At 39.4% G+C, this 14518-nt stretch overlaps 1 protein-coding gene across 1 annotated transcript in view; it reads left to right on the top strand.

The window, feature by feature from the left end:
* Positions 1-14518, top strand: part of PARD3B (par-3 family cell polarity regulator beta) — a 393422-nt gene that overhangs the window by 296304 nt on the left and 82600 nt on the right. The gene's annotated exons all lie outside the window — the stretch shown is intronic.

Genomic DNA, 14518 nt, shown 5'->3' with positions numbered 1-14518 from the left:
TTCCCAAGGCCAGCTGACTTAGTAATTTTCTTCTCAGCTTCTCTACAGCAATAACCTCCTTCCTTCTCTCCTGACAGTTTCTGCCATTGTTTTCTAGCACTTCAGATGTCTTTGGCTTCAGCTGGCTATGCCATCAGATAGTAGTTTTTGTACTTTGGTATGTTCTTTTCTGCACAGTGTTTGTTAATAAGCCACATGTTGCAGAAATAAATATGCAACAAATGTTGAATATGCCGAGCAAACACCTGGAAGAAAGCAGGTTCAGATGGTTCAAATCAGTCTGCAGAGGCCGGAGTCTGCCAGCAGTAGGTTGAGCAAGAGGGGCAAGGCAAGAAGCTGGGTGAGTGCCTGCTAGGAGTAGCTGTATTTCTGAGGTAAGACCTGGGAGTCTGTCCTGTTCATAAAATAGACATTTCTATGCCCGGTCTTAGTGAATTCTTTATCTTTCCAGATTAAGAGATTTTACATTATTATTAAGAGATTTTTTCTGCTTTTCCCCATGTCTACTCTTCAGAAACCAGAAACAGTTTGTCAGTGTCAACAAGGTTCAGAAAACTCCTCTTTCCCCAACTCATCCAGAAGTACTTCATATGCTGAAAAAGGTCTTTGTTTCCCTCTGATGGTTGTTATCAGAAAAGTTGAAGAGCCCATAGTTTCTGGCTCTCAAGAAGTATCTGCAGATGTTGTAAAACTTTACAAGTTGTAGTAATACATTTTGTCAGTGCAAGCAGAAAACTTGTCAGAGGTCTCTCTCCTTTACTGAAATGTCCTCCTCCTGGGGGAGAGAAGGGAAGCAGACATGGTTCCTTTTGTGCAGTGTTTCCACACGGGTCAGCCTTTGTGGTACTGCTTAGTGCCCAGGGAGAAGACACCCTGCTTTCATTTGAGTCATGCAGTGCATGGTCAGCCCTATAAGTGGTAGCTAATGGATTTGATTGGGGAAGAAAGTCAGTCCAAACCCTTGAAGTCTGCTGCTAATTTTTACTATTTTAAAAGCTAGCAAGGTATCTAGTTACTACAGCACTGCTACTGGATATGCTTAGCCAGTGCTTAAGTATTTAGTTAATCTAAGTTAAGTATGTCAGGAGAAACTTTGTACCATTTGTTTTAAAATTTCTGTGCTGTGTCCTTGATTTTTGCCAGATTGATGAGTGCCTTTATATTAAACTGCTGACTCCCAATTTGGATACTGGCAATTTGAGAGGTATGTGTCCTTCATTTTAAAGAAGCCAGTGTCTTTTATTAGGATCCTGGCAAGCTAAGAAGCATGTATCCCATCTGTTAAAGGGCCAGTGTCATTTACTAAAATGTTGGCAGGCTGGAAGGAATGAACCCTTCTGTCTAGAGGTCTAACATTCCAATTGGACACAAGATAATTGTTCTTAATATTTCTTTAGCGTTGTGTGCTTTTTTTTAATTACAGTCACTGATTGACAGTAACTTGGTACGGCTGCATTAGAAACTGGCAGCTCAATGTCTTCATCATCCTGGTTTCTCTAGTAATGATTTCAGTTTTGACCTGGAAGAGTTTGTGACTGAAATGGAGAACAGCAGGTGTGTTGAGAAGTGGATGAACCAAGATGATATTTTTAACTCACTTGATTCTTCTTCTGTAAGGCACAAGAATAGGAATATCACACTTTTGTGTCAGGTAGTATATCTTATATCTCTGAGGGATTCAAATTAAAAATTTTTTAAAAGCCCAGGAAAATAGTGAAGAAATTTGCCCTGTATTATCCTCAAAGGAATGCAACATGTGCCATAAAAACAAGCAATTTGCTTCAACTTTCTAAATGAAGTAAGAGCATGGCTGTGTGTTTGTCCACATTAGACTACCTAGACTACCTACTACCTAGGCTTACTATTGAACCCTTCTTGAGCTGGTCATAAAATAGAAGAGGCTCTATTTTAGTTAGAGAAAAATTATATAAAGAAGCTACTTCTCCTATATGGGTAAAATCTGTTTGGGAAATTGATTAAAATCACTAAGGAAGCATTACCTGACTTGAATGTAGATCAGTCCTTTTGTTTAGTTGTTGACTGTTCACCTAATGATGATGCTCAATAAGACAGTAAAGACAAGTTTTATAGCTCTGTCCCAAGATTTAGTAATTCTATAATGTAATTCAAGTCCAAGATTTTAATGCACATATTGGCAAAGAAAACCTTGTGGCACATTCACACCATAGATCATCTGCTCCTATGACTTCACTAGCTGCAATCCTGCGTACTTTGTCTCATATTTATAAAACTGAAGCTTAGTAGCACACATTCATATTTTCAGATCTGTTCTTGTTGAGTGAGATGAGCATATGTTTTAAACTACGGGGGATGTAATAGTAGAAAATACTAGAGAAATACAGCAAGTTTTGTCCCCTGGTACCTGTGATCAAATCCTATATTTAATATCCTGAGCAAGCTAAAATTGCTTTTCTAACATTTAGCCTTTCTAGAATAACTAACTGCACATCTAATTTTACTTTTCCAAGATTAGCTGTATAACTAATTCTTGTTCAGATCCTCAATTCAATTATTACAATCCTAAAGTCAGATTTTTTGTTTAAGCAGTTTTCTTAAATGCTGACTGCCTATCATACTAGAAGATACTATGATTTTTCATCTGACTGTTTTCTTTTTTTCAGAGGCCATGTTGTCCATTTTGGACACTAGTGGAAGAGGTTAGAGTAGTTGATTTTTGGGCTGGGTGTGACAGGCTTAATGATCAAGTGCTTTTCAGCATCTTAGCAGCTGTGGAACTCTCCCGGTTTTGGATATTGGTTTTGCATGCAATATATGCTTGGCAGCTCTCCAAAAAGCAGAATACTGTTCCAAGATCTCAGCTGAGAAATATTTTTTGGTAGGAAGTGCATTTTCAGTTTACAGGACTAGGCTGTCTCTCATAGTTTTGCAGTTTTTTGATTGGTATCAGATAGGCACAACAATATTTCGCAAAATCCCAGGGTTTCTGTACAGACTGCAGCCTTCTTCCAGAAATTTTGACAAGCTTTAGACATGCAAAAATGTCAGATGTGTTCAGTGCACAGTGCTGTGCAGTACAAGCTCAGTGACTCTGGTTCTGATGGGAAACATCAGCTCTTGTGTAGGTGTGCTGCATGAGTGTAAGCCCATCATGCCTGGAATAGGTTGGATTTCCTGCTTGCACAGAGAAGGAATTGAACAGTGCATGTGCAACAAGTCTGGCACATCCAGAATGTGTTAGAGCTAGTGGGCGTATGCAGACAGAGTATTCAGTGCTCACTCTGTAATGCAGATGATTCCCAAAAGGACAGGATTTGCTTGCACTTTGGTCCTCAGCATAAATTTGCCTGGCAACTCTTTTTATGGGCTGCCAAGTTTCGGGTTTGAACCTCAGAAAGTGAAAATAAATTTACTATTTTGCTAGCCTAGTAATTTCTATTTCCATTCCACATTGTCCCAGTCTCAGTTTTCAGAACAACTCTCAGTGGTGCCATGTAGCTGCAGTTCTCTGAAGCAGCCCCACATCCTGCACTGAAATGCTGATATCATTTTTTTTTTTTTACTGCTTGTATTCCCTAGCAATCCCCAGCAAGATGAAGGTCTCATTGTGTTCATTGCTGTTAGGGAAGTTTGGGCCTGACCCCAAGCACTTACAGTTGAGGTGGAAGAGAGAAAATCTGACAGGAAAAAAAAAGTGTCCTCTGGGTGGGAATGTGACATGCAGGCAGTGCAACTGCTTGTCCAGGTTCCTGAAAAGTCCCTGTCAAGCTAAGAATTGATTCCAGACCTCAGCCCCAGGCTTCCTTTCTTTTCAAAGCCAGTACTTTATTATACAACTACTACTTCTGCAAGCTTCAAGTAGTGAACAGGAACTTTGGATGTTAGGCATTCCTTCTTTAGTAATAGCCTTATCTGTGCCAAATTGAATATGAATTCAGCACGTCCTTTAAATTATTTTCTTCTTCCCCTACCTCCTTTAGTTTTCATTGTGCCAAGGTGATGCAATGTCAGTGAATTTTGAGTGGGAAAAGACAGGAGCCTCATGATAGTTCAGGATTATTGACTTAACTGGGGGTACAGTTCTTTGAGGTGGTAGTTTGTCCTTCCTGACACAAGTCACATGCTTCATTGGACTGAGGCCTTATTTTAAATAAACTCATTGTTTTGTTCATGCTTCAAAGAGTTTGGCTGTAATAAAGCATGTGCTCCAAAGGTTGTGAATCTGCCCATAAAAGGAAGAAACAAATGCTATATCTGAGGGTTATTTTGATCAAGCTGACTCAAATCTGTATTTTTAGTGTGTTCAGTGTAAATTACTCAGAATTTATGATTTTAACGATGGGATGTTTGCTACATTATTAAACACTGGAAGAGGCCTTGTCTTTTCCTTCCCTCAAAAAAGATTTCATCCCTTCCTCCATTTCTTTCCCACTTATTTAAGGTTCTTTTCATTTTCTAACATTTGAAAGTGATTGTAAAATGAACTAGATAAATACATTAGATGCATGAGTTTTACACGTCATAATTTGCCTTTTAAATGCAAATAAAGTGACTATCAATTGAAAGAAAAATATTTTTCCTATTTCTTTAGTATTATTTTACTGCGACTTTCCTACTGAGACCTAAATTTCTCTTCCAACAGAATTGAACGCTTACTTGACATTAAAATAAAATTTACCATATGAAGCACCTTGTTGAAAATGGGAGGATTTTTTAAAGTAGCATGAGAGTTAGTTAATGAGGAGGCACTCCATGTGAAAAATAATCCTCTGCACATTTCTGTGAGAGTAGTTTTGTTAGTCTTGGTTTTGTAGTCCTCATTGGAGTTAATTGAGGAAAATTTTTTAATAGTATTGAGGTTTCAGCAGAGTATTAAAGAAGCAGAAGGAGTATCTGGCCCCTGCTTTCTCAATGTATGAACTGAATGTTTAAGTTATACTGTATCTCAAATAGGGGTAAAACTAAATTATTTCAGTTTTTATAATAAAGACTGACTTTCCTTTACTTTTCAGAAACCTTCCAGCAACTGAAGAGCATTTCTCTTGTCTTATCAGCCCTGATGCTTGTTGCCTGTTCCCATAGTTAAAAAATCAATACAAATGGTTTTGATATATGGCAAACAGAGGTTTAATTTTGCAGCTGCAAGATCCCTGCATGAAGGGATGCATCGTACAGAAATAAAAACATTTAGAGTCCACTTAGAGAGGAAGAGAGTACTTGGGAGTGAAACTTCATTCCCTTTCAGTCAGCATTTGAATATTATATTTAATTACAAACAGTTTGTATGTTACTGGAAACCAAAATGAAAATGAGAATAGATGGACATATAGCAGTATGGTAGAAAAGCCAAATTGCTTTGAAAAGGTGAAATTCAGACTGTTGCAAAAATCAAAGTAAGATTTTTTAAAATGCATAGTGCATCTTAGCGCACGTTCATACACGTGCACATTGTTGGCGACCCCATGTAGCTTTTGTTCCTGTGCATTCCACCTGCCAAGTCTAAAAGCATTATTATGGCTGTTTAAAGTCCATATTGATCTCTGATAAAATGTTCATAATTGCTATTCTCACCATTAAGCTCTGTGCTAAACCACATGTTTTTGGGACACCTGAGCTGGTGCATCATTATTTATTAAGGGTTAATCCAACATGGTATATCTGTTCATTGAGTATTCCTGACTTTACGGCACAGCTAGGTCCTGTGGTTTAGAAAAATAAAGTGTTGGATGTGATCCCAGTTTTAATACTCCCAATTTATTATAACCATTGAACCCTGATCAGATCACAGATTGGATTGGATCCCAGTTTTTTAAATGTCCCAATTTATTGCTGGCTTGCAACCCTGATAAGAATACATATTTGATTAAGGCTTCAGTTTTCAAAAATTCCAGTTAATTACTTTTAGATTCTTATTAGATCATAGCCATATAGTATGGTATGTTGAAGTTATGAAAAAATTACTGGATGCTGTTGCACAGGTCAAGGTCATAGTTTCATTTTGTGCTGACAGTATGAAGTTATCAGATTTCTGTTTATTACTGTGGCAGCACTTGCACTGGACAGGAGGACAGATTAATCCCAACCCATTGATTCTGAATGATTCTCATTTTAGATCTGCTGCTGCTCTGCATACCAGAATATGTAATAAAAACCTGCCATGGAACACTGGGAGATTGGTGTTTGGTTCTGAGTAGCTGAGGTGGAGGGGTCTCACCGACTTCCACAGGTTTTGTTGTAACATTTAGAGCCAGACAGCAATTTCAGAGCTGCTTCATGTGGCTTTTTTACTGCTGGAGGACATTTTTAAGACAGCACTAGGTCTACAGTTGGTCCTAGATTGTCCAGGTTAAGAACATTAAGAACTGATGATAACAGAGTGGCACAAAAGAATTGGCCTTTTTCTGTAACTGTCACAGCGCAATTCCAGGCATTGAACACTATGGAAATAGCACTTCTAGGTGTCATAGCTGTGCTCTCAGATTGTAAGCATGTAATTCTCATCCAAGCCATTTAGCATCCTTGTTTAGCTCATCATTGAGGCACTGGTGTGATCTGGAGACACGTTTTGACAAGGTGTGCCGCCTGTCCACCTGAGGTCAGAGTAGCTCAGGGGCAATGGCTTAAATGGGCCAATGCATGGTTCTCTTCTGCATATATCAGAGTTTTATTACTTGTTGATAGTTGTTTTGGTTCTGTAAACCTGAAACGCTGCTAGAAACTTACAGACCAAACTAATGAAGTGAAATAGGCCCAGGTACTAGCCAACCAGGCTAAAAGACTGCTTTCTAGGAGATGGACTGTCCTGGCCTAGGGATTTCTTTGATGCAGTACTGAATGTAGGTCAGCTCTTGCCCATTCCGGAATCAATAAGAATTACTTGGAAGCAGCATTTCATTCCTTGCCCTTCCATGTGTGATTTATGACAGTCTAGCATAAATTGTTGGCATGCACTTTGAAGTAGTGCCACAGCACAGAATTCCTGTTCTCAGACTCCCTGAGCTACTACAGCATAAAAATGAGAATGCAACTCATGCAACAGTGGGGATAGACTGGCAGGAAATCTGTTTGCATGTGTAAATCTCCATAGTGATCTTAAACCAAGATACCTGAAAGTCTTAAAGCTTTGACTGCTCAGGCAAAGCTCAGTTTTGCTTTCAAATCAAGGAATGTTAATTAGAAGCAACCTGTGAATCCCAGACTAACAGATGGAGGCTGTTCCTCTTCTTGTACTGAGAAATTCTGTTCAATAGGTTCTAGGTTCAGTGTCATGTGTAGAATAAAGAAATGTGCATGGAGTATCATATCACATGATGCTGGGCTTGTTCCTTCCACTACTAGGATGTCATTCAAACGAAGGCATAATATTTATGCAGTTGCAGAGATGATTGTGTGAACTCATGAGGTGTCACTAGGAAGGGGAGCTGCAAGTACCTGTTCAGGAGATGTCCCAAGAATACCCCCTTACTGACAGAGGTGGCCCTGGGGACTTAGTAGGTGCCAGTTTTCCTAGGTCTGTCCCAAGTCGTGTTACAGCATGTGGTTGTGAATGTTGGGTTTTCATGAGGTATCAGATCAATGTTGTGCCTTCCCATGGTCATGACAATGTCTCTGGTATTTTTCTTAAGACAATGTTACCCATCCTCAGTGGTTTTGATTGATACCTGCTACAGCAATTGCTGGAGCCCAGTAAGTCACTGGCAGCAATTCAGTTCATAGGTGGATGTTTCTGTCTCCCCATAGCTTTTCTGCAGGTGTGCTGTGGTTGCTTTATACTTGTGCTCTGTTTATCTGATGAACTTCTCTGAAACAGTTTGTTTGATGTGTCAGTTGGAGAGGTTGGAGGGATGATTATGTGGCTTTGACTGCAATTGGTATTGTCTGCCTTCCTGACATTAAGTTCCCAGTATCCCAAGCGTACACAAAATTAAGTTTTCTTTTCCAAGAGTATTGTTATTTTAATTCTCTTTTCCTGACTGTTTGTTCCAGAGTGAGTTAATGTTCACAGAAGGGACTCAGGTATGATATGCACAGCACCTTACATATCTTCTTAACACCAAAGTGCAAATGACAGCAGCCCGAGATGTCCTTTAAATCACCACTGAGAGCTGGGCCTTTCAACTGCAGCTAAGGGGTGCAAAGTCTCTGCAGACTCAAGGCCATTTTGCAGGGGGGAGCTCTTAAAGGTGTCAGAACATCTCAGGTGAAAGATGTCAAAGTAATTCTGACAAACCTGGAATGTTTCCACTCCCTAATCCCATTGTCACCAAACAAGGAACATCCTATTGGCAGGAGACTGAGAAACCTGATCTGTGCAGTCAGCCTTGTTTCCAGCAGGAGATTGAGCAGGATAACCTTCAGAGGGCTCCTTACAATCTAAATTTTACTGATATTGTCACTTCAAGATGATAGCTCCGGGGTAGTTGTGAGTAAAGAAAATTATATAATGCAGTAAACTATAGACTATAAAATACCTGGCTATTCTGATAGTTGGCTTTCTTAATCTGCTGCATTTCATACCCAATGTACAACTAATGTGGACAGGCAGAAAAACTTTCTCTGATTTAACAGCAAGGGTAAAAATCATGTTCTCATTGAAGTTCATAGGACAGGAGAAAACACTGACTTCATTAGAGCCAGGATTTTCTTTAGAGGGCAGGATCCTGTGTAAGCTGGTAATCACTCCTTGTCACCTCTGAAATAAATGGAAGAACATTAAGACCTCAGTCTTGTCTATCCAAAGCTCCCATTCCTCATTTTGTGATAGGAAAGGGCTATGTTTCATCTTCAGTTTCTCATAATCTTAAATTTTAAGGTCGGCATAGCTTTATCTCCTTCTTAGGGTTTTCTGTTCTCCCTTTCTTTTCTTACAACCCTCCAAAGGCAGCTTCTTTGGTCAGTTCAGTATTTTACAGGCACAGGGTAGTTTTCTGGAACAGGCAACATTTTATGGATTGGTGGGGTTTTGTCTTTGGGTCATTTAATGATGCTACAAGAGCTATATCTTGTTACCCTTAGTCTCTAACTCCCTTGAATTTGTGGCTTGTCTTTCTTTATTTCTGAGACTGTTTCTATTCTTGTTTACAATTACAGATACTAATTATGGGGGAGATGTTCAAATCCAGCACAATAGAATGAGCTGGAATGAAGAAAGACTTGCATAGCTTATAGGGAGGATGTTTCTTACAAATATGGCTCCAGTAGAATTCCCTGAAAGATAATACTAAATTGTATATTGTTTAATTCTTTGTGAGTCCTTATCAGATGTCCTCAATTTGCTAGCAAGAGGTGGGGTTTTTTTAATTTTTTTTTTAAGCTATGGGGCTTGCCTGCCTCTTGAGTTTTGTTAGGTGATGTTGTTTGAAAAAAACAAAAATTAGTGTTCTCCTGATAAAAGAGGCAGGTTTGAATAGAATTGTTAATGTCATTATAGGCCATGCCTGTCTGTAAAACAATTATGAAATTTTAAAAAATTAAAAGCACCGTACTGAAATTATCTCCTCTGATACTCAATTGAAATATACCCATTCCCATCAGTGATTATGGCTTATGAATGTCTAAAGAAAAGATGTACTCATTTCACTATTATGTAAATGAATGAAAAAACAATATTTTAGTTACCAAAAATATATTTTGCTAGCAGCTAAAAAGGAATTAAAACATTAAACCCAGTGGAAATCTAAGTGACCTCCTGCAGAAATAGGCTGCGTGCCTCTAGACAACCCGTTACTCAATATATGTATGAATTAGGTAAATGAGACACAAAAGCAGATACTAAATCAGATGTAAATTGAGTAATCATTAGAGTATGTAGATCTCAGAGTCACATGAGTGGAGAAAAAAAGCTATAAAGTAGTTTTTATTCTGCTGTTCTCAAGGAACAACTGAATAGAATGTTTAGCATCTCAATCATCTCAAAAGACTTTAAGGATTAGGTCCTCTTAAGTTTAGGTATACTTTAAAGTGGTGGTATGCACATTCAATTGTCTACTTTTATTCTGCTCCTCGTATTGCAAATGGAATAGAAATTATCCTAAAGACCTGTGGCCTGGTTTCTGTTACATGTTTTGTCTCTGCTTTTATTCATTCTTCTCCCCCAGGGACATCTTTCATTGACTTCGACAGCATCTTGCTCATTCATGCTGCTCATGCTTCCACAAAGTCTGTTGCTTTTACACCACCATATAAGAAATTTTGCTGTATTCATCTGAAGTATAAACAAAGTCCTTTTGTTTATACATTATTTTGGTTAGCAAATACTTTTTGGGTCCTGCATTTGACTGCTTAGATAAGCACCTTGGTGCTCAAAACATGTCATTCTTTGTGCTCTGCTCAGTACTGAGTACATGGTCAGTGCATGGTAAATTAAAAAAAAAAAAAAAAGTTACATGGCTTTTACTCTTTTGCTGGAAAGTCAGAAGAAACAGGATTTTCTCAGAGCTTGTGGGGAGTGCAATGGAGGAGGAGTTCAAACACCTGCGAAAATGTGCTTTTTGTTGTGGGCTTGTTTTGGTTATCCCTACATTCAGCTGTTGTGATGTGAAATGCAGCCTTGCAGGTCTCCAGCTGAGAGAGCCCATGGTCTCTCCTGGGCCAAGCTTGCCATGTGCAGGTTTTTCGCTCTGGTCAGACCTGGTGGCTGTCAGTGCCACTGAGTTGCTTCTGGTGTCTCCTGTTGGGCAGCAGGCACCCTGTCTCCAGCCTGGGAGACTTGAGTCAGGAGGACACGAGTGTCTGAGTGTCGAGCTGATGCACAGTGACCCTCATTAGCCCCTGCCTCAGTGTGCAAAGCTCATTTTGAGCTGGGGCTGCTGCTGGGCCCCCAGAAGGGCAGGTTGGGCTGCAGCTGGTGTCTTGCTGTTTATTTCCCATTGAAGGCCATCTTTGGGCTCCACAGCTTTTAATGACCCTGGCCTTCTTTGGCCTACTGAACTGGTAGCATTAAGTCCTGTATTTTAATTTTCACAGAGTCGTAGAAGCTTCAGCATTTTCTTGTTGCCCACTCACAACCCACCCACCCGGTTTACAACTGCTGGGCCAAGAGATAGGTATCTCTTACAGCTTTTCCTAGCCCCCACATTCCATTCCCAAAAGCATTTCTGGGTCTTCTCCAAAAGTCACTTCTGCTCAGCTCTTCTGGAGTTTTCTTGAGGTAGTTCACATCCCTTGCTGCAGCTGCTTCACTCTGTATTCTGCAGTCTTTTAATCCAGCTTTTGCCTGTCAGTGTCTCTGTCACCAATGTCAGGCTAAAGCGTTTTACATTGTGTTTGTCACAGGCGGTGAATGCATATGTGGTCATTGACAGTAGCTCAGCAGAAACACAATAACTTGTTAAGCCACAGTAACTCAATCGTGTGTCTGAGCTGCAGCTGGAAGGAGCTGTTGGGGCTGTTAACCCTTTCCTGGCTGCTACACTCTAGGTGTGTGCATCTTTTCATGTGTCGCCAGATGAGAACTGACCATGTATGATTTGTGCAGCTATGTCAAATGGGAAGAGTATTTGAAGGATAAATGAGAGCATTCCTTGATTTATGGCTTTGGGGGTGTGCTACTGAACAGTACATGAGGTGTACAGAAGTGTTTTCAAAATATAGGGTCCCACTTCCAGAAGTACAGTATGTATATGGATTCTGTCTTCATTTGACTTCTACAAATGCAACGTGTTTTCAGAAAGTTGTCTGGAGTTCTATTAAGGTTATATATATATTTATCAAACTATATATATATATTTATCAAATCACAGAATAAACTAGGTTGGAAATGATCTTTGAGATCAAGTCCAACCTATTTGTTGTAGGGAAAGTCTAGAGTAGGATACATATTTGGATGTTATTGAGAAAAAGATGGGTCACAAGAAAAAAAAAGAAAGGGCATTTCCTGATACAGTACTGCTGTCGCCTGTCCTTGCTGCTTCTGTGCCAAGGCTCTGTTTTTAGAGAAACAACAGCTAAGGGAAGTTGGTGCAGTTGTGCAGGGGTTTAACTGAAGAGCACAGTGTTCAAGTGGTCAAAGAGAGCAAGCAGAATTAATATAAGATACTCAAAAGGAATTATGTTAATTTCCCTTCATTCTGTATGAGTTTTTCTTTTCCCTTTCCCTCATCAGGAAGTTTGTAGAAACTTTAGTGCCTCACTAAATTGTTGAGATGGTGATCTGTACCTCTCCTCAGCTCTTGTTTTACTGCCAGCATCGTAGTGCTGAGGGGCATTTTTATCTTTCTTCACAAATTTACACCAGTTGTTTAACCAGACCCATCCAGCGCTGCAAAAGTTGGGGGCTGTCTTGTAGTAACTGCTCAATGAGCTGTTTGCAGTTACAGTTGTGTTAATTTAAAAGTCTTGGATTTTTGGGTTGGTAGGTTGGTTTGGGGGATGGGGGTTGGGATGGAGAATAAAGATTTTGCTGTTTCAGATAGGGAGAATTTCAAAGGCAGTTGGAGAAATGGTGAATGACTAGAGTGGGACACAGAGAAATGGCCTGCTTAGTAGAATTGGCAGAGCATTAAAGTTATGGAAGGAACAGCAATTTTTTTTCCTCACTAAAGAATTTCTGGGGACCTACTGGTATGTGCTATGGATAAGATTGCTTTAAAACTGTGAAAACATGATGCCAAAATACAGTGTGGAAATTTGAAACTTCACAAAAATGTGAGAAATTTTGCAGGTGAAAAACATGTGAGAAGGCATAAAAGGACAGGTAAATAGAAAGAAAGAAAAAATAGCCATCTGATAGTTTGTTTCCCTATATTTGAATGTTTGGATTGAAATGAAAAAGAGATCACTGAGCAAATTTTATAGATTTGTGCAGAAGAGTAAAAAGAAAATAAGAAATATTAATGCAATTGTAGTAGATGTATTGAAAGGATGAAACCTTGATTATAAAGAATTTCACATAGCTGGGTATTGACTGGTCCATATAATATAGAATGGAAATAATTGTTTTTGAGAAGATTTTACTTATAATACTGGCAGCAATTGAAGATTGTGCTCAGAAGGAGAAGCTGAAGAAGCTAGGCTTATTCACGGGAACAAAAGAAAATTGTGGTGACCTAATTCTAGCTTTTGTTGTGCAGAATATACCAGTATTGATAGCAGGAGAAATTACTCTTTCTATCAGACATGAAAGCAAGATTAGCGTGATGCTGCTGGCTGCACTCCTCTTGCTTTCAAAGCGGTCTCAAATACCTGGGGGACCAGTGATGTACTGGTCCAGAGAACATGAAGGCTCATCATTTTCTGAGAAATTGCTGTGACTCATCTCGGGTCTGTGCTGTGCCTTCTGCACTGACATGTGATACGACCATTCCTTGAAATGTATTGTGCTCCCATTTTTCTGCCTGTGTACTATGTATATACGTACCCATGTGTGCCATAGGACTTGTATCTCATTCCTTATATTCCTGCACTGAATTCTGTGTTTAGGGGGTTTTGGTCTCTAACTGAGGGTGAAACACTCCACAGTTTCCTGGGTTAAAGAAACTGAGTGACCTCAGCTGCACTCCTAAGTCTCACCCTCGAGACCTTTCATCATCTTGGTTTCCCTCCTCTGGACACACTCCAACACTTTGATGTCCTTTTTATGTTGAGGCACCCAAAGCTCAACCAAAGCACATGCTACCCAAGGTAAGGCATGCAGGATTTGAGTACCAGAGAGGAGAAAGCTCATCTGTTTCACTGAGGGAAGGCAGAATGAATAGGGGGCACCCATCCCCTTGACAATTGTATAATCTGTGAAAACTCCTCCTGCTGTAAAGTATGATTACATTTTAAGTGTTGAAAACCAGCATCACCCAGCACAGTTAATGGAGATGTGAAATGGGAAAGCATGAGTGGTATGCATTGATATACTCAAGTGTATGTGTAGAAAGGCATGTTGTTCTCATTAGAATTATTTGTGAACCTTTTTATCTACAAATTATTTCCAAAGTATTAGCATTTGTTTTATGATACAAATCTAGTGAAACAAAATAAGTATAATCCCATTCTGCACTTAGTAGTTCCTGTCTGTCAGATGGGAGCTCCAATTGTGCTCATCGTTTTTCTAGGGAACCTTTTTCTCCATGCCTTTTAAAGACTTTCTCCAGAGCACCTTAATTTTTCAATATGCAGGATTCGGAGGCCATTAAGCCTTACTTGGGTAACCAAGTCTGCCAGACCCTTTTCACTTTTACTCCTGTGGTACAAATCATTCTGTTCTTTCTACACTGCTGTTGCACTTCCAGTTACAGTCAAAAGCAAATGTTGACTTCTGTCAGGCATTGCATCTCTGTAGCTTTCTTCTGTTTCTTGTTTCTTCTTCCATGCTCCTCTATTTTCTGTAAATCCTATTTATTATGTACCGTGGTCAGCATTCTGCCAGATCCATCTCACTGCACTTAATTACGCTCTGTTGAAGAGTAGCTGAGCAGTTAACAGAAGAGCTCACAGTCTTGCTATACATTTTTTTTCTCCAGCAGGAATGTTGAATCATTGAATATCATCTTAACTTGAAATTTACCTGGATATGTTTTACTATTCCAAAGAGATTACACAATGGCCCTGA

This window comes from Camarhynchus parvulus, chromosome 7 (assembly GCF_901933205.1).
Source record: "Camarhynchus parvulus chromosome 7, STF_HiC, whole genome shotgun sequence".
NCBI classification, from domain to species: domain Eukaryota; kingdom Metazoa; phylum Chordata; class Aves; order Passeriformes; family Thraupidae; genus Camarhynchus; species Camarhynchus parvulus.
This window is presented reverse-complemented; position numbering and strand designations above follow the sequence as displayed.